The sequence below is a fragment of the Herpailurus yagouaroundi genome, unplaced genomic scaffold (genome assembly GCF_014898765.1).
Source record: "Herpailurus yagouaroundi ecotype Mexico unplaced genomic scaffold, PumYag 163, whole genome shotgun sequence".
Classification (NCBI taxonomy): domain Eukaryota; kingdom Metazoa; phylum Chordata; class Mammalia; order Carnivora; family Felidae; genus Herpailurus; species Herpailurus yagouaroundi.
The window spans coordinates 46,125,274-46,146,526 of record NW_024412404.1 but is presented as its reverse complement, the minus strand read 5'-3'; the positions used below and the strand labels follow the sequence as shown (position 1 = coordinate 46,146,526).

The following is a 21,253-nucleotide window of genomic DNA, read 5'->3' as shown; positions in this document are numbered from 1 at the left end:
ACACCGACTTGTCCACAGTTACCCTAGGATGATGGTGCTTATGGTGGAGCACTCTCTTTTCCTAATCACACACAGTTGTTAGCTCCACTAAATTGCTAACTAGTTGCTCGGTTGTTTTCAATAGTTCCTTGAGAGGTAAATTCCTTTACAGACTAATCCAATCAAATTTAGACTCCTTTCAAGGGATAGTTCCTGAGGTCTGTGACTGATATTTGACTCGAGAGTTCTTCCCAGCTGGCACTGTCCTCATTTGTCTCCACCAAAATGAGGACAACTCCCCAGTAGCCTTTGTCACCAATGAATCTATAGGTCTCCTCCCAATTGCCTTTCACCATGACTTTTACTGCTTTTCAGAGCGCTCTTAGGCTTGAACTTCTCTGTACTTCATTGAAATTGCAATCAATTTCTTGGGGATCAGAGATGAGATTAGAGCTCTGTTCTCTGGGCTGCTCGCCCTGTGGGCAAAATATCTGACCCACTGGTCTTGTCTTGGAGGTAGGGACAATGACCAGCTTCTTTATGAGTGAAACTCCACATTGAGTTACTGCGTGTTCACTTGATACAAGGTGGGCAACGGTCCCAGGTTGCCTCTTCCTGCCACTCTTACCGAGGAATGCCCACCTTAAGATCCCACTCTTTGAATATCCTTGTAATTCTTCGGTAAATCCACAACAGCTCTGCAAAATACAGTTAAAATTTTTAAATATACATCAAAAAATGACCATCTTCAGTAAATTTCCATAAATGAATTTTTGGACCACATCTATAAGTGAATTGTCCTAGAAAGTGTATTTGGGAGAGTGGGGAAAGTAACATTTATATGGAGGAAAACCCAAACCAAAACAAAACAAAGCATGTGTATCTTTACCAATTTTTTCTGGGAACTATTTCAGTCTGGATATGCATTTTTGCTTTTATGCTAGGCAGATAATCAATAATCTCTGACTAGAATATTAAAAACATTGTTTCAGAATCAACATTAGTTCTTATCTTTCCAATGTATTTATTCTCTTTCTTTTTTCATTTGCTTTATGGGTAAAACAAAGTTCCATATTTGTATAGGGACCTACTTGCAATCTTGTTTCCCAGCTGTGAAATAATTTTCACACATTTATCATGCCTAGAGAGGAGGTAGGAAGACTTTTAGAAAGGACACTAAACAAATGCATCTGTGAACTTCTAAAACCATTGTGAGAAAAGAGAGAAACAGGTTTTCTGGGTTTTCACAAATAGTAGTTGTGGCTCAGAGAGGGAGAAGGACCACAGGCATGTTGCTTTATTAGCAGGGCACAGGTCTGTTTTCCAAGGATAAGCTCTTATTCATGAGTAGTATGGGTATTTTTGGGAAGAATATTCTAGGCTCCTTTAATGATTGAACTAATCTACCATTTATGACACTTTCTTGTTCATAGAAACACTGAAATTTAATGGTTGAGATGGCTGTTTTGCTTACATTTGCTCATATTAATCTAAAGAGTAAATCTGAAGATTCTTCCAGGGACACCTGGGTGGCTTACTGGATTAAGCATCTGACTTCGGTTCAGGTCATGATGTCTTCCTGGTTTATGGGTTCCACCTCCAGCTGGGGCTCTGTGCTGACAGCCCAGAACCTGGAGCTTGCTTTGGATTCAGGGTCTTGCTCTCTATCTGCCCCTCCCCCATGTATGCTCTTTCTCTCTCAAAAATAAATAAACATTAAAAAAAAAGATTCTTCCAAAAACACATCTTACAGAAGTCAAAAAAAGGTTTGATTATTAAGTAATGGTTCCCCTGTTTTCTTTAAAGTGGTCCCATCATATTTTTCAATGAAGTTACCGCAAAGGAAACAAAGTACATATTTAAAAGATGTTTTTACTATTTTGTTTTTGTGGCTATTGCCTTTCTGACACTTATTTTTTGAATATTAGGTGCTTACATGTGCATACAGGAGTGTTATTACTTTTGTGAAGGCTGTGCAGGAATCTGAAGGCATTTCGCCCTTCTAAAAATAAACTGTCAATTTGAAAAGTTTTAGAATTTAAAAAATGCTTTGCAATTTCCGAAGTCATTTTTCCTCCCTAAAATCTCCATTTGAACTTTATAACAGCAGCAGCATGAGAACTGGTTTGGAAGATATTATATTATACTCCCACAGTCGAAGAATTCTGGTCTCCAAAAGGTTTTAAAGGTCATTTAATCTAATCATTTCGTCATATTTTTTAAGGCCATTTTTTTCACTTTCATTTGAAAATAGTACCAGACTACAAAAGTGGCAAAAGTAAAAAAAAAAAAAAAATTATTGTAAAGTAAAACTTTTTATTCAGCTTCCACAAATAAAAAACATACAACCATAGTACAATTTCAAAACTGGGAAATTAAATGTGATTTAATACTGTCAAGTGATTTGTAGACCTGATTCAAATTTTGCCAGTTGATTCACTAATGTCCTTTTCCTGGTCTAGGAACCAATCCAGGATCCTGCCATTTGTTTTCTTGTCTCCTAAATTTCCTTTAACTGGGGGCAGTTCTTCAATTTCTTTGTCCTTCCGGATGATGACATTTTTAATTCTATTGGTCCTTTATTTTGTGGAATGTTCTCCATTTGCAACCCTTTCATTTTCAAGTTTAAGCAACCAAGCTGATGATTCCTGAGATATCACAGCAAATTAGTGGCAGATTTATAAACAAATATAAGGCTGCAAATTGTATGAAAATTTATCCCAAGATTTCAGAAGGCTTGTCTCTTACTAGAAGGGTAAAGACTGATACAAGGAACCGGTGAACCTACTCAACTATTATAACAGGTGCAATCAATACATGTCTCTAGTATATTCCTGATTTCCTATTAAATCTTGGATTTTGTGCTAAGCCACGGGATTGTAATAGTTTGCAAAAGCCAAAATGGTCCCACGCCCACAGTCTGAGCTCCTTTTTTTGTTTCACCCAGGACTTTGTCTTGTCCTAAAGAAGGTGGAAGGGTATGTTCACAAAACATTTAGAACATGGCTAGTAGCAAAGTGCTCTTTCAAATGAGTTATGCAAAAAGACTGGGTTTAGAATGAATGTTATACAAGATCACGAAAAGGGAGCAAAGCATGGCGAGTGATGGAGAAACCTCTAGATACACATACCATCATTGGAGAGATAGATGATGGAATATCTATCTATCTATCGTCACACATACAACCGCACACCATTCCCTCTACTGTCCCTCTGGCGACCGTCCCAGGCCAAGATACATTGCCTGTGCTCTGGGTTAGATCAAGGTTCCAAATGACAGAGACTAAAGGGAAAGACAAGGAATCCCTCAATCCCTCTCCAGCCAAAGACGCTGGTAAGAGTCCTGGCTGCAGAGGAAGTCTGGACTCCAGGAGGAGAGGACACAAGGGGAACAAAGGGAAGGGCGGAGAGCAGGAGGGGAGGGTCCCAGGCGCTCCCAGCCCGCTCCCAGCCGTGGGGAGAGCAGGGCGCGGACTTGGAGTCCCCGCCACTCAGAGACCGCGCCTGCCGGGGTCGCCAGACTCGGGCTCCCGCCCACGTGGCGCGCGGGATTCAACGCGCGACGCCGCCTCCGCCCCGCCCGCCCCCTCCTCGGCCCAACTCGGACGCAGTTGGGGTCCTGAGTGCCCGCCCCCCACGGCCGGCCGGCGGAGGGCCCCGCGCCGCTGCCTCCGCTCCGGCCCGCTCTCCGCTGCTCTCAGCTCCCGCGACGGGAAAAGTGGGCGCCGGCGGCGGCTCCCCCGCCCGGGTAGCGCGCTCCTCACCGGCGCGGGGCTGTGGGTCCTCGGCGCCCAGGGCTCCTGCGGCGGCGGCGCCGGAGGTGTCCCGCGGTCCCAGGGCCCCGCCCGGGAGACGCCCTCGCCCGAAGCCGCGAGGCCGGGCTGCGGCCACTCCCTCCCCTCCCGGAGAGTGGCGGGCTTTGCGCGGGGAGCCGGAGTCGAGCTGCCGAGAAAGCCCCGGGGGACTTTGCTCAGCGGGACCCTGGAACTCTTCTGCTAGAGTAACCGAGAGCTACGGGCTGCTGCGGGGCTGGAGGAGCTGAGCTGACGATCCGCACGTTGGCGGTGACCGGGTCTCCGCACACAAAGGCCACTCCACCTGGGTGACCACCACCGCGTCTTGAGTCCCGAAGTGGCGGCGAGGCGGTCGGAGAGGTGAGGGGTGAGGGGGGTAAGCGCTAAAGTGTGTTGGTGCGTCGGGTGGGGAGGGGCCTATTAGGCTTCTGACTTGGGAACTGTGCAGAAAGAAGCCACTGCAGAAAGAAGCCACTGCCGGACTCCTGCCAGGAGCTGTATCACCTCCAAAATGCTTCCATTCCCCCGGGCCCTCCATCTTCTCCAAGCCCCAACCCTGCAAGAAACTTCTGAGTTAGCAGGTAAATCCTACACTCTGTCACCATGGTCTGAAGCCCAGACAAAGAGTGGATTTGTTATTAAGTACCTGGGATGTGGGGGTGAGAGGGTTAACTTTTAGGGCAGTCTGACATTCTCAGGAAGGATTTCCCTTGTACTTGCTGCAAACTTACTCATGGCTCCAGTAAGTCCAAGATGAATTATTAGTAAGGGAATTGAAAGTGGAGAACTGCAGTGACAGGCATTGTCCTTTGGTGCAGTCCCTCCCTCTGGGCATTCAGGAGATAGATGTAAGTTAGAGAGTCTGCACGACCTTCTAAGAGCGTGTGTGTGTGTGTGTGTGTGTGTGTGTGTGTGTGTGTGTGTTTAGAGCTGGGGCTTTTGCAGCTGGAGAATAGTTGATTGTTTTCCAGTGTGATCCAGTGCTAGAAACATCAGTACACCAGTGACAGCAGCCCCCTGTCCTCCCCCACTGTGTGCCCTCCTTTGGCAAAGAGCATACATAAAGGATTGACCCTTCTTTATGAGGTGAAGGGATCCATAGATCACAGGAGGCTGACACTGGGGACAGTATGTGTGGTGGGCTTGGGATGAAAGCCAGTGACTTTTGGCCATGTCAGAGGACGTTTTAGAATTTGGGGAAGAAATCTGCCGCTCCTCACTGTCAGAGAGTCAATTTAAAGTGAACCTGGAAACTCGTGGGCAGAGAAGACAACAGCTTTGGTGTTCATGATTGAAGACCATTAACAAAGTGTGTGAAAGTTTTCTAGGCTGCCATCAAGCAGACATTGAGAACATTAGGAACAAGGGCACACCAAAAATAAACATAAGTGAGTGGTGGATTTAATCAAGAAACAGAGAGATTGCTCTTTGAAATACGCACAGATTATCCTGGTTAGCACCTACTACTGTGTTTTCGTTTGTAGAGTAATTACCAGAAGCCTTCCCAGAGACGTGGTACTTTAGTTAGGCACATTGTGAGCTTCTGAAATGGAAGTTTCGAGTATTGTAAGATAAAATCTGTTCATTAGGAATTCTATGGGACATGGGTTTAGAATGTACTGATGCAGGGGCCTCTGGGTGGCTCAGTTGGTTAAGCGTCCCACTCTTGGTTTCCACTCAGAATATGATCTCATGGTTCGTGAGTTCAAGCCCCACATTGGGTTCTGTGCTGGCAGCATGGAGCCTGCTTGGGATTCTCTCTCTCTCTGCCCCTCCCTGGCTCACACCCTCTTCTCTTTCAAAAAATAAACGTTAAACATTTTTTAAAAATGTATTGATGCAGATCACAGTAACAACATTTTGTATTTCATAATTCTGTCCTGAGAGCATCCAGAATACCCTAGTGTGTAGCCTTGAGGACACAGGTTCCGGTTCATATGTTGCTCATATACACGTTTACTTCAACAGTTGCAGCAGAGATAATTTCCATGGAGCTCCTGGAGACCTTTGCTCTCCCTGCCTTCTTTAACAATCGCACATCCTTAGTATCATTACCACTAAAATTATTCATTCTGCTTAAATTTGAAATTGTTAAAACTTTCTTCCTTCTTCAAGTAGTTAACTCAGAATTTCTGGCTGTAAAGGGAAGTTTCAAACACATCCAGTACGAAGTAAAGAACTTTGGTCTAAAAATACATATTGTTATCCAAGCTGCAAATTATCCCTTACCTTGTCCTGAAAGATTTCAAACAGAATGAGAGAGGGGGAAAAAGCATCTTTGGCAAACCAGATACTTGTGTATTTAAGGACTTACTAAGATGTATTGCCTGTGTGTGTGTGTGTGTGTGTGTGTGTGTGTGTGTGTGTTGCAAGCATGGCCAGATGCTGATGATTACAAGTCATATAGGGACAATGTTTTTCAAATCTTGGATGGGTTATGTGCAGGAAGGAAGTCTACTAAAGTTACTTATTGTAGTAAGTAATAGGTATGGTGGCTGTCAATGTTTGAGCACTCAAAGTCTGCTAACTCGTGAGTTTTCTCTTGATTGAAGTCTGTCATTTCTTAATCTTAACCCCCACACACCCCATACCTTCGTGCTCTCTCTCTCACTCTCTATCTCTCTGTCCTCAGGAGCAGAGGTAATAATCCGTTTCATCTAGCCAGATATATCTGTTTCAGCATCTTGGGGGAGATAAACTTATTATTTTTGTGAATTGGAGTGCGTAGAATCAGAAGTAACCTCTCAAATGGAGGCAACTTGGTGAAATGAAAAACGGGAGATTTGAATTCTAACCCTATTTATTTGTCACGTACCTTGGGCAAGTTGACACAATCTGACTTTCGATTTCTCATCTGTAAAGCAAGGTCAGTGCCAATCAGGATTAATCGACAGAATGACACATCTTGACGCACATGAAAGGGCATTGTTGTTGTCAAGTCCTAAACATGTGTGTCGCTGCTACTTCCAACACTTTTGTTTCTCTCAGATCATTAAAGGGAACAACAGTTCATCAACCCCAAATATGAAAACAAAATCAGAAGGTCATGATTTGCCACTTTGATTTCCTCCCCCCAGAAAGAAGTGGGTCATAGGTGTCACACATCCTCTGGATCTGTCTCTTCGATCTTTAGCTAAAAGCCGTAGAAAGACTAATGGTTATACTAACACCTGAATCAAAGGTATGGTGATTATAGACTGCCCACATAACTTTCCAAAAATTCTGAATGGTTTTCTTACCTCCTTTTCCTCTTCTTCCTGTCTACTTTCTGTGCATTTTGCTGATGCTCTTGGGACAGCCATTTGAGGATGTACCTTTTGCCTTGCACGTGATCAGTCCTTTCTTTATTATGTATATGTGTGTGTCTGTGTGTGTGCGCACACGCACGTATGAGACAGAGAGAGGGGGACTGAGAGAGTGAGTTCAGAGGAATTTTCAAGATTTTGAGCCATTATTTAAATTCAGGTATTGACATTTGCAGCCTTGGCATACAGGCAAGACTTTTTTGATGAGAACCATGGCAAGTTTTGGACCAAATGAGGGAATACTGTAGCATGCAAGATGCCGAACGGATCATTTGTCAGGAGCAGGAACGTGTTGCTTCTACACAACTTATTTTATACATGATCTAACTTTATATGATTCTGTTCACTGCCTGGTGGGGTGTGTTGTGTGTATTATTCTTTGTTCCACCGAGTTTCAAAATACTAACTAGCACTAGTTCATTAATCCCGATGAAATTCTTGGTAAGTATGTGGTAAGCATTAATATCTTTTCCTCACATTTTTATGCTGAATATAATTGTATGTTTCAGTTTCTTACCCCCATCTTTTTCTCACTGGCAACATTGCTCAGACAGTCCTCTGCATACATAACTTATGCCATTATGATGATATTAATGTTGCATTTATCAAATTGCATGACCATATGGTTTTTTGACATGTATGTCTTCTCCTTCAGCTGTTTTTAGACCTGACATGTATCAACACAGCCTTGGCAATTAAACCAGGACAGTATTTTTTTTTGAAAATGCATTATATTCATCATTTAAAAAAATTCACAAATTTTGTGAGGCTTAAATGATCACTTATGTTACACCAACTAGGAAACCATGGTTCAGAAAGAATAAGTCACATGTTCAGGCTCTTACGTGAGTGTCAGGGACAGAGCACAATTTGGAAACTTTTTTGATCTGACTCCTAAATTAATGCCTGTCTTGTGGATTTTAATGTAGGCCATAGAAATCCGAGGCTGTTAAGATCTGTTTGTAAAATTATGCGTCATGAGTTAACTTCAGAGGAGTTCAGGAAGAGGCACATCCTGGTTATGGATGCTCCATCTTGAGAAAAAGGAATGCTTTTAATACATACCTGGCAAATTTCATTCCTTAGTTCCAATAGTGATTACATTGTTCTCATACTGTCCTCTTCATCTTTAAAGTTTATTTTTTGATTTATTTTGAGAGACAAACCAAGCAAGGAGGGGTGAGGCAGAGATAAAGGGAAATAAGAGAATCCCAAACAGGCTGACATGGGGCTCAAACCAACAAACCCGGAGATTGTGACCTGAGCCGAAACCAAGAGGCAAACACTCAACAGACTAAACCACCCAGGTGTCCCTTCTCTTCATCTTCAGAGAGCCTTAAAAGTCAACACTTGAGTGATTCACTGAGCACAAGTTCATAGGAAAATTTTGAGTTCTAGTCTTAGTTCATTCATTTCTGAATCAATAAGAAATCTGATTTTAGCTGGACATTGGCTGTGAAAACCAGGTTTGGTGATCATTTGTATAAGATTTTTTTTTTTCAGTTGACATTTTAAATTTTAGTAGAATTGACTTTCTTTAACAAAGTTGTAGTTTTTCTTTTCTGATCAGGGCTCTGGCCCTAATTATGAAGGCTAGTGCATTGTGACATGGAAAGCAAGACGCTGTAGAGGAAGAAAGTATAAGATGTGGAGGCAGATGGACCGGTTTGAATCTCCTCTCTAGGAATCTAGACTGTGCTTTCTGCTTTCTGATGACACATAGTCAGCTTTTTCTCTGGAGCTCCACCCAGGTAAGAGGCAATGTTTTAGTGTCTTCCATTTGAGGGTATTGAGCTCTTTGTACTTGTGAGTAAAGTTTTGGGGAAACAAGGATGATACATTGATCTGTGTCCTTGACAGTGAGCAAACCTTCTATTTCACATGATAGGAAATACCCATCTCCCTTTTATTCACATACACATATGTGTACAGAAATTCCTGAAATTTGAAACCCACTATTTAAATCAGGTACTGGTTTTCCTAGTAAGACATAAAGACATACTAGTTTGTTTTATATCACTTTTGTGTTGGCAGGCATGCAATCTTTAGCTACAAAACGCGTAATCTGAGAATAGGAATTAAGCTTCTTTTTGGAATTTGCTTGTACCTTCTATATCATTAAATATTGACTATAGGGGAGGTGGGTTGGAGGATGTGTTAAATGGGTGATGGGGATTAAGGATGAGCACCAGGTGTTGTATGGAAGTGATGAATCACTATATTGTATACCTGAAACTAACATTACACTGTCTGTTAACTAACTGGAATTTAAATAAAAGCTTTTTTAAAAATTGACCCTGGGGATGATTCACATCTTTATCTTAAAAAAATATATATGAATAGAATAGAATAGAATTGGACACAAAACCGTAGAATTAGGCACAAAAGTATTTAGAATGTTTTCTTATTTGTATCAGTAATGGCTAATATGTAAGGAATACTATGGGCCAGGGACAACACTAACAACATTATGCAAATAGTCTTACTAACTTTTCATTCTACAGGTATTTGCTGAGCACCTGGTATGTTCAGGATACTGATAAAGAAGTGTGTGCGAGATGGTGTAGAAAGTCATGAGCCTTTATACGAGACTGTAGAAGAAGCAGGTCATCTGATGGCAGGACTGCTAGGGAAGTAAAGGTGAGACGGGGCCTTCTGGCTGGAGTGGTTATGATGGCTTGTGACAAGGGTGATACTTAAATTGGATCATGAGTAGTAGTGAGAACTTTAAAACGGGAGTTGTGAGAGAGCCGTAGCTCAGGATAGGCAAAAGAACTGAAGAGCAAATGTGGAGAGGACAGATTAAATTTCCTTAATCTACAATACCAGTTTTGAAGGAATATGGGTATATTGCATGCCCAATGAGAAATTGAAAATCGGTCTCCCCCAAAACAAAAATAAAAACAGAAACAAACCCATGCCATCCCTTAGAGATACGGTTGCCCTTATTTGCACATTTACATCTCATCTTGAATTATCATTGCTTTTTTTTTTATCCTGACTTTTTCCTCAAACACAGTTTTCAAAACAGAGACTGTCGTATTTAGTAAACTCTGTCAGAGACATCCTGAGCCAGGCTACCCAACTGCCACTTTGCTTTATGTCTTTAAATGTATATGCAAATTCCATGACTTTCCTCTCTGTGTATGTTGACTATTGTCCCATACCTCTCAAAAGTATGAAGAATGCACGTGTGTCTCCAAAGGCAAACTGGCCACATGTCATCCCTACGATGGCCAGAGGTGATGGCCTGGAAGAGCTGTGGCCAGTGAGGAGGGACCAGATTCCTTGGAAGATGATGGCCACTGCAGAGTGCACACTCCACTCAGATCAGGTGCGTGTGTAGGAGAGGAAGAAGTTTCCTTCTTTCCTCCAACGTGCTTCCAATTGGTTTAGGAATTAAATTGACATGAGGCAGATTAACAGGATAAAAAAAATAACACAGTGCACACAGAGGCACAGTAATGATATTGAGACTTCAAGAAATGACCGGGGCAGTTTTTATACTTTCTCGACAAAGTGACAATAAATCTGTGAGGAAGTGACAGGAAAAGAAAATGTAACTATGGGAGCTGCAGTTAGTAAAGAATTCTAAACAGAATTTGGGCTGGGATGGTAAAATAGTAAAAAAGTAACAAGGGTTGTGTTTCAAACCTCCTTGGCTCAAATTTCCTATCTCTGGTGATAGAGATTCTCTTTACCTCCCATTCACATTGGAGATTTCTTGCTTTCTGGAGACTAATGCAGGTGTTGGGGTGGGGGTGGTGGCAGTCAGAGTGCTCTTTTAACCCTGGTTGTCTCTCAGATAACTTTTATTTAAAATAATATGTCAATGTAGCACATTTGGGAGCAGCTGGCTGTTGGCCCCTACAGATGCAATAGTTGAAGCTTGGCAAGACACAAAGGTGAAATCTTACTACGTGAGGTTATACTGAAAGAATAGGGCTTACTCTAAAATCCGGGTAGGAATAAAAGGACCTGAATACTCTTGTAGGAAATCCTACCTGTACTTTTACATGTACATCAAAGCTGTCATGTCTCTGTTTCTGCTGAGATCTACTGAATATGTTTATACTACCTTATATCAGTAATGTGCCTTTTACTGTTCAAAATGCTTCGCTTTGGAAGAATTTTGTCATATACTTCAGTTTATTATCATCATAGTCCTCAGAGATGAGAAGGACAGGTATTATTGCCTACATGTTGTGGGAAATGAAGCTGAGGGATGGCTGGTTGAGCAGAGATTTACATGCCAGGTGTTGGAAGAAGGGGGGCTAGAATGTAGGACACGGAATTCCATGGATACCTGGGCTTGCTCAGGCTTTTTTGCCATAGGTTAAGGAGTGAGTTATGTTTTGCCTGAAGCCTGCATTCCTGCCCACTGGGGACCACCAGTGGGCACAGGGTTCCTGGAGTCCAGGAGAACCGATAAAAGTGATATGTGCTGGGCTTTAGAGCAAGTTAGGTGGTTGAGGGTGTTTGAGGGGTCATCATTAGCCTCTACAAAGTGACCATAAAAGGTGCCAATAAGATTTACTTCAAGTCAGGTGCAATTGCCTAATGATACAAGTGTTATTTTTTATGCTGACAATTGTACATCAGACATCAATGGCTTCTTTTGCTCTTCTTGTATCTGATTGAGGCTGGCTGTTGGAGACAAGGCTGAGGGGAGGTTGTTGAACATGAGAACATCTCTGTTCTACCCAGATACGCTGTTTACATGACATAACAGAAGCTGACTTTTAACAATGGTAGTAAAAGTCACCATGTCTTTTGAGCACATTGCAGAACATCACTGTTATTTAATTTAATCCTTACAACAACCCTGTGAAATAGGCATTATCCCCGTTCTACCATTGTGGAAAGTGAGGCTCAGAGTGTTACTAACTGGGCTCCTTGGGAGTTACTACAGAACTACCGAACTCCTTGTAGTGTAGTACAGAACAAATGGGAGTTCCAGGCAAGGCTTTTATTGGGAACTGTGCTCAAGCACAAGGGTGACAGAACAAAGGAGAGGATCCTTCAGGCTGGCTCTCAGAGCAGAGGCTAAGGAAAGTTGCTAGAGGCTGGTGGGAAAGAAGTGACATCCAAGCATGTAGAGTGGGGAGAGGTACAGGAGGTCGGCATACAGGTGCAGTGGGCAGGACATGCTTCATCATGCACTGCATGTCTTATTAAATCTTGTTAAATCTTGTTAAATCTCCACCTTTGGGTGTGATTTTTTAGTGTTATAATGAGGGAGAAAGTTGGTGAAAGGTCAAGTCAGCACTGGGGTCCACCTTGGCACAGACTGGTTTGGTTCAGTCTTCACCAGTCTTCCTGGTTGAGTTCCTTCTTTGGTAAGCATCCTTCTTCCATATTTCTACAAAGTATACTTCTCAGGAGGCATTGGGTTTCAGCTACCAACAAATGCTGAATTTCAAGGTCAGAGTTGAGAGGACCCAAGTCCAGTCCCTGCTGGGTCTTCAAGAGAAAGCTGCCACAAATTACCTAGCTGAAAGGTGGTAAACCAGGGATTCGAGTTTTGTTCTGACTTTGACTCCAGAGTTCTTTCCTCTGTCACACTGCCCTTTTGTATGGGTTCATTTTGAAGTTTCTTAGAAAGGGAATTCATGAGTCAGTTCAAGTGATGGTAGGGAGGACCCTTGGCATGAAGAGAAAAATCTAATTGTGTTCCTTTCCACATTACTCTGTTCTCAGGTTGTTGACCTCTTTTTCTTCTTTTCATGATGTCCACCCATTCCTATGCATGCCACATGTAGCGTCACCAACATACCATCTCCAGGTTGCTCTCCAGGAAGAATGAATACGTGGAAGATGACGTTTGATTCTTCCTGCTGGCTGCTGACCCTAGAGAGACATCATGGACAACATGGACACTCACTTCAACATGAGGCTACTGAGACGTGTTATCAGGTAATTGGCTAGTCATGCTGTGCCCAATACCTGAAGGCTTCCCAATAGCTGAAGGCTTGATGGTTCTAGGCATCTTCCCTAATTAGGATGAGAGAGGACACGGGAACCCAAACTCATGGGTCATCTGACCCAGGGCTTGCCTGTTTGAAAAGTCAAAGGTCTTCTGTTTAATTCTTCACTTCCCACACTCTCTAGGTTAGAATCAAGTCACTTTTGTCACTCTGGTTTGGAAACGCTGCTCTACTCTGTACTCGTCCTGCCCTTCATGTTGCTGGGTAGGTGGAGGGATATTAAACTGGGCAGGCTTGGGTTCTCCAACTGGCAACCAAAACTACATTCAGGGATGGTTCTCAGGCCCCACATTTAAATAAGTGTTTTAAGTAAATTTTGCCTGTAGAATTAGTGTTCATTCTGTTGATGGGTGTAGGGGAGTGAGCAAGGATATTTATGTTTTAATAACCTCCAAATGATTCTTATTCACACTAAAGTTTGACAAACATTTCCCTAGAGGATTCTTCTATAGGCTTCCATGAACTTTCTGAGCTTGCCTACACATTGTGTGTACTTTTTTTTTTTCTGGAAAGAGTTGAGGTCCACAGCTTTCAATAACTTCTCAAAGGAATCTGAATACAGTGGGGTAAGACCCTCTGAAACAGGCTGGTGGACAGATTATAATGTACACAAAAGGTGTCAGGAAGAGGAAAGACTATTTTTCCCTGGGAAGCAGTTTTTCTACTGTTGAAACAAATACTTCATTTTGTAGTTTTGTAATTTTGTAATTACATTCCCATTTTGTAGTGGGGGCCATCTTGGTACCATCTTTCTTGGTTATCCACATAAACATGATTTGTGTTCTAAGGATAAAATACGGTGTACTCTTTTAATTATAACATATTGATCAGTAGCAAAGACTTTGGAAAAGGCTTCTTGGGTTTGAAATACTGCTTTATCATTTATTAGCTCTGTGACTTCATGAAAATAACTTACTCTCTGCCTCTATTTCCTCATATGTGAAAATATTCTTCTTAAAGGGTTCTTCTTAACCCCTCTTAAAGGGTTGTTACAGTTGTAAATGGGTTGGTGAACATATAGCCCTTAACACAGTACCTGGTACATAGTAATAAACATTAGATCTATTATTATTATTATTATTATTATTATTTATTGTTGTTACTGTCATTCAATTAATAACACTCATCATAGTATATCTAACGTCCACAATATCCACTTAGCAGATATGTAATATATATTATCTCTCATCTGTAATTATGCTGTCTCCTTTGTCCATTTTCAGGTCTTAGAGCACTGAGGTCATCTCTCTTTTTTTTTTTTTTAAGAGAGAAAGAGTGCCCACATGCATGCCAGCAAGGGAGAGACAGAGGGAGGGAGGGAGAGAGAGAAAGAGAGAGAGAGAGAGAGGGAGGATCTTAAGCAGGCTCCATACCTAGTGTGGAGCTTGACATGGGCCTCGAGCTCACAACCATGAGATCATAACCTAACCCCAAATCAAGTGTCATCCACTTAGTTGACTGAGCCACCCATGTGTCTCCCCTTTCTTATCTTTAAAAAGTGTTTTTGTTCTTTTTTTCTATATAGCCCTCACAGCATTTATACCTATTCACTGAGAGCGAATACTTGCTAAATTCTTGCTGGGTGATTTTGGATTTTGTTTTTTTTTTTTGTTTTTTTTTGTTTTGTTTTTTTTTGTTTTTTTTTTTTGGACTTTTCTTGGTCCTCAAAAGCAAGAATACCCATGACCTTGTGCATGAATGTAATAAAATATTATACAGCCATTAAATGTGTTGTAGACCTGTAATGTCTTAGCAAATTTACACAGCAAAGCAAAAGCTAAAAACATAAAATTTTAAAATAGTAGGATTTTAAGTTCCATGAAGGTAGAAATCTTTGTCTGTTGTGTATATATCTTAAATATATAACAGGGCATCTGGTATGTAATAGAGGCTCAGTATACTTTGTTGAATAGAATTCTATTTTTGTAAAAGAAATAAAATGTAGAAAAATTTGGAAAAATAGGACTAAAATGTTATTGATTATGGCTTTTTAACTATCATTTAAATTGTGGGGTTTTTGGTGATTCTTCTATGAATATATGCTATTTCTGTTACTTAAAATATTTTATTTTTTAATTAATTTTTTTAAGTTTATTTATTTTGAGACAGAGAGAGAAAGCATGAGTGGGGTAGGGGCAGAGAGAGCGGGAGAGAGAATTCTTAGAAGGCTCTGTGCTATCAGTGTGGAGCTAACAGGGGACTCAGACTCACAAACTGTGAGATCATGACCTAGGCCAAAATCAGGAGTCAGACGTTTAACCAACTGAGTCATCCAGGCACCCCCCAAAATATTTTAAACTTAACAAAAAAGATTATGAACCTTATAAGCTTCATTATGTTTCATTCAAGGAACCTAAATTTGACCCCAGAAAAATCTCTCTCCAATAACTAGTGTTCGTAGATAGTTTTGATGAAAGAGGTGGTAAGGTCACTTTGTGTTTTTTCTTCTTGATTGTGTGATAGCAGACATTCTGGGCCTTTCCTCATCAGTTTCTTTAATTAGAAAAGAGACAGAGTTACTTGCACCAAGACTGTATACAATACACTAGACATTCTGGTGACCTGTAATCTCAACAAAGAAAAAATGTATCTCTTTAAATCTCAGACATTCACTTGATCTTGACATTCATCTACGTGGTTACCTACATGTACATATTCATATACATACACACACACTGCACACCGTTAACCATATGTATACATTGTGAGTCAGGCATTCGTATTCTACCTGAAACTCCTTACCCATGAACGTGAGTCATTAGAAGGTGTCACGTGGCTGTGGAAAAGAACGTGGCTGATTGAATTGTTTAAATCAAAGGCAACCTCAGACAAAGGGAGAGAGAAAGAGAAGGTAGAGAGGGGCTGAGGTAGAGAAAGAGAAAGACCAAAAGACTATGATAGAACCAAAGTGAGAGAGGGAGAAGCAGGAGGGAGGGAGAGGGAGCGGGGCAAAGAGGCTATGTCAGAAGCATGGAGACCAAGAGAACCAAAGAGAGAATCAGAGGCAGAGTGAGAAACTGAGCAAATCCAGTGACAAGGTAGAACTTGTAATTCATCAGTGTTTTGACAAGTTCCAGAGTAGAACTTGATCTTACACTGACTAGAACTTTTCCTACTCATGAGTTTGTTTTTTATTTTAAGTGTTGGTATAAGTTCTAGTTTTCTTTTCATAAGTACCATGTCTTTCTACTAAAAGTCCCGACACATATGCCAGATTGTGGGGCTCAGGGTAACCAGTAGCCACCACAGTCCCCTTTTGAAGGTGTGTGCACGTGACTTCTGACTTTACAAAGAGAAAGGTATTTCGATTTTTTTTTTCCTTTGTCTTGGAACGGGTTTTACTTTTGAAACAGTATTCACCCTAGTGGTTAGATTCTGGCAGCCCACGAAAGCCTAGACTGTGTTTGAGCTTATGTTGTAATTTAGATGTCCAGAGGGTTAATTTTATAGGCACATCTGGGCATACAACTAGAATTAGTAATTTCATTCCTGGTGAAAACTATACATTTGAGGAGATGTGGGGGCCCCAAAGTCTTGGATGTATTTGTTTTCTTTTTTGACTCTGTAGATGCTCAACAAAGGTAGTTGGTAGCTTACCTAACCACATACGCTGTTCTTCTTTATGGCGAAAAACAAAGTGACTTAGGATTTTTTTTCCCTCTTTGAAGAAACTAGCACAGGTCAATCACTGTGCATTTTTGCTGTCTTTAAAAGGTGCATTTTATTTAGCAGGGCTGCATAAAGGGTACACTCAACTAACAATACATTTTATAAGAAACTTTTAACAGTTGTTAATTTGGGACATGAGACCATTGCGTACTATAGGAGCGGGCAGCCTATAAACAAATATATAAACAAATTTGGTTTGCTCCCTGTTTTCCAAAGTAAAGTTTGATTGGAACACCACCACATTCATTTGTTTTTGCATATCATCTTTAGCTGTTTTTTGATGCACCGGCAGATTTGAGTAGCTAGGACAGTGACTGTATGTCACTGCAACACCTAAAATACTTCCGATCTGGCCCTTTGCAAGAAAAGTTTTCTGACTACGGGCCTAGATCATGGGGAGGAATTGTTTATCCATTCCTTTTATATTTGTGCTATTTTGATTTTTTCCCCATGTGTATGTATTCCTTTTGTAATAAAACTATTAAAACATCTTAAATGATTGTATTATTGTTAAGATGTAGCCTTTGCCCCCGAGGTTACATAATTACATAGTAGAGGAAGTAGACAGCTATGTAGACACCAAAAATGCAATTTGTAGAGTGATAAGTGCATAATAAGTATAATGAAGATTGTGCAAAGTCCTGGGAGAACAAAAATGGGTGAGAAATCAACTGTCGTCTGTGGGAGAGGGAAGGAGTGATGGTATAAGGAATTGATATTTGAGTTAGCCTTTAAACAAGATTAGGGATTTGCCAAGCTGGGGACTGTTGGGAGAGGAAAGGATATCTAGAGCCATTTTTCCCTCCCTTTTATGAGACCTAAGTCCACCTTGTGGTTCTTAGTGCATTTAACAGGATGTGATGAATCATTCTTCCTTTTTAGTCTCCTCTATGTTCATGCCATTTGGGACTCAGTCTTTAAACGCCATGTTTGATTTCCTTTTTCCTTTTAAGCATCACATCTCTGACTAGACCAAAGAATCTGACTTCCCAAACAGACTTGCCTTAAATCTTAAACATTTGCTCTCTCATCAATTCACGGTAGAATTTCACTAGCATGTTGTGAGGGAGTTGTGATATTTGTTATGTTGCTCCTTTTATACAAGATGGGAATGGATGATTTGTCATTTTCTTGGCATGTATCCTGAACAATGCACTGTTGGAATCCATTATGACAAGTCCGTTACCATTTTCTCTTAGTGCACTACTGTTACCCTGGGAAATATGATGGTATTCGAAACAGGGAATGATATCATTATTATCTACAGCCAACCTGTTAAATACATATAAATGTAAGAGTACCTAAGTCAGGTACTCTTATCTCTTGATTTTTAACCTTACCAGCTTTCCCAGAGCTGCTCCCAAAGAAGAAAGTTAACTCTTACCAGACTTTGTAAAAATTATTTTTTTCTCCAACGACTCCTATCCATCTCTTCTTTCCACCAAAGAATTTTTTAAGTATACATTGAAAAGTGTCCATATTGTTACTGTGCTGCTTGTAGGATTTTCATAAATGAACACACCTGTGTAGCCAGCATTCTAGTCAAGAAAAGAACATTAGCAGCTCCCCATAGGCTTGACTCGTAGCCGCCCCACCGTAGTCATTTCCTTCCCTTAGGATAACCTGTTTTGACTTTAAATAGCGTAAGTTAATTTTACTTGCTTTAAACCTCATATAAAGTTTGTATAAATGGAATCTAATTCTACGTCCTTTTTTTATACCCATCTTTTTTCAATATTATGTTTTTGAGTTTCTTTCATATTGTATTTGTGTGTGAATTATTTGAAGTTATATAATTTGAGATTAGTATGAGTTATCCTTCCATAAATCTTCTCTTCTTTGTCATTTGGTCAACCTGAGGACCCATCTTCAATGCTGAGGGCAGTTGTGCCCAGCTTTAGTAGATACTACTAAATATTTTTACAAAGTAATTCTACCAATTTATACTCTCTTCAGCAGTAAATAAGAGTTTTGGTTACTACACATATACCAACACTTGATATTTCCCATTTTTTCATTTTATCTATCTTTTGATTATGGAATATGATTACATACTGATTTTAGTGTTTCCATGATTACTACTAAAGTTTGTTGTTCATTTGGATGTCTGTATCTCTTTTTTGCAAATTATTTATTCAAATCTTTTGTATTTTATTCTGTTTCCTGTCTTTTTCTTACTGATTTTTGGAAGTTTTTGTTTTTTGTTATATTTGTTGTTGTATATCAAATCTGGCTGAGTCATTTGTCATATATACATATATTTTCCTATATGTGATTTGACTTTTCATGATCCTAGGGATGCCTTTTAATGTATAGAGCCTCTTGACTGTAATTTATTCCTGTATAGTTACTGCTGCTCAGAACTCTTGAGGGACTGGTTTAAGAAAACCAGACTACATCAAAGTCACCAAAAATGTTTTCCTATATTTTCTTATAAACTGTTTAATACTTTATCTTCCACATTTCGATGTATAATGCATCTTGAATAGATTTTTATGTGTGATATAACATAAAAGTAAAGATACATATACCCATGACTTTTCTCTGTGGCCATGCAGTTGACACAGGATTGATTACTCATTGGTAAGATCAGTTTCCCTTTTTCTTTATTGAGTAACCTTTGCCATAAATGTGTTGACTTATATTTATCAGTGTCTTTCTGGTGTCTCCATTCTGATCCATTAGTTGGTTTTTCCTTATGTTAATGTCATATTATTTTAATTATATGGCTTCATCATAGGTCTTTGTATTGGCCATCTTCACATGTTTAGCAATCTTCTATTATATGCTAAACAGCATAGAACATAATTCAGAGAATACAAATGATTGTTTCCAAAAGAGAAGTTTCCCTTTTCTTCTGTTAGGGTCATAGGATGGGGAGCAGACCACGTTAGTCTTGTCAGGGACTGATCTGGGTTTTGTCTGGGTTTTAGCGTTGGTAAGATTCAGTCTCTTTTGGCTAGCCCCTGCTGCCATGGTGTGATTCTCCATGGCTTTCTACTGAAATCCTGGTGTCTCTGGTTTCTTCACCCCCAGAAAACAGTTAAAAATTAAATTTTATTTTTTTCGCAGATGTTCATCTTAGCTTTGATCTTTTAAAAAATTTTTTTTTACATTTATTTTTGAGAGACAGAGTGTGAGTGGGGGAGGGGCAGAGAGAGAGGGAGACACAGAATCTGAAGCAGGCTCCAGGTTCTGAGCTGTCAGCACAGAGCCCAGTGCAGGGATCAAACCCACAAACTGTGAGATCATGACCTGAGCCGAAGTCAGACACCCAACGCATTGAGCCATCCAGGCGCCCCATAACTTTGATCTTCTACTCTAAGCGATACTCTTCTCTTGTCTTCTTTCCTTTCCTTCCTTCCTCCCTTCCTTCCTTCCTTCCCTCCTTCCTTCCCTCCTTCCTTCCCTCCTTCCCTCCTTCCTTCCCTCCTTTTCTTCCTTTTTTTCTTTCCTTTTTTGGTAGAAAATGGTTATGGTTTGGTGTCCACCAAACCCCCAACCTTGTCACTCCAGCAGCGTAAAAAAGCAGAAATGGCTGCTAGTCTATCTGCCAACTATGGAATTGTAGCTTTCTGCCAACGGTCCAGACTGGTCCTCAGACTCTAGCTTTTACCAATATTGGAATGTGCTCCCAGGTGAAATATGATTTAGATTCTCAGTATCAATTCACCATGCCTCCTAAGGCCTTCATGAGTTCCCTGCTCTGGGCCTCTGCCTCCTCCTCCTGGTGGGTTGCTTTTTTCCTTTCCTTTCCTTTTCTTTTTTTTTTTTTTCTATTTTAGTGTTGTTTTATTTTTGAGAGAGAGAGAGAGAAAGAGCATGAGCAGGAAAGGAACAGAGAGAGAGGGAGCCACAGAATCCAGGCTCTGAGCTATCAGCACAGAGCCCGACATGGGGCTCTAACTCACTGACCACGAGATCATGACATGAGTCTAAGTCAGAAGCTTAACCGACTGAGCCATCCAGGCACCTGTGGTGGATCGTTTTCTAACTACAGCAAGACTGCAGGTTTGTCTCTTTGTGTTCCTGTGCATCCTCAGAATTCAGCAAAAGTCTTGTGGAGCAAACTAGACATACAAATCTCTTAGAATAGAGGCAAGGCGAATAGTCAGAAGGCTAATTTAGGTAGGAAGTTATGGTGGCCAGAAGTAGCAGGTTACTTATAAAGATGCATGGATGTAGGATAAAGTGGAAAAATTTGATACAGATTTTAGGATTTATAACCAGTAACCACGGGGGATCTAGGAAGGAAGGTGGGAAAAGGAAGAGTCAAGGCAGGTAATGCACATATTTCCATGTATGGCAATTGTGTGGCCAATGGCAATATGTGTTGTGATAGGGGACGAATTAGGGATGCTGGATTTGGGGTTGCCTGTAAGGCGGTAGAAAGGCTGCTCTAGCCTGCTGTACTCTGCCTGTATTTGTACCTTGCAAGGCAGGTGAAGCCCCAATACCACTGAGGGCAACTGTGTGTGTGTGTGTGTGTGTGTGTGTGTGTGTGTGTGTGTGTGTGTGT

General features: G+C 40.8%; 1 long non-coding RNA gene across 7 annotated transcripts in view; it reads left to right on the top strand.

Moving 5' to 3' along the window:
- The first annotated feature begins 3,450 nt into the window (after positions 1 to 3,450).
- The window catches only part of LOC121037208 (uncharacterized), a 186,369-nt gene continuing 168,566 nt past the window's right edge, over positions 3,451 to 21,253 (top strand). Inside the window, exons 1-4 of one of the 7 annotated variants that reach the window (XR_005793648.1) lie at positions 3,451 to 4,133; positions 9,583 to 9,718; positions 10,256 to 10,412; positions 12,779 to 12,994. This is a non-coding gene — a long non-coding RNA (uncharacterized LOC121037208). The remainder of the gene's footprint in view (positions 4,134 to 9,582; positions 9,719 to 10,255; positions 10,413 to 12,778; positions 12,995 to 21,253) is intronic. The other 6 variants (XR_005793650.1, XR_005793645.1, XR_005793651.1 and 3 more) reach the window with 6 other exon arrangements.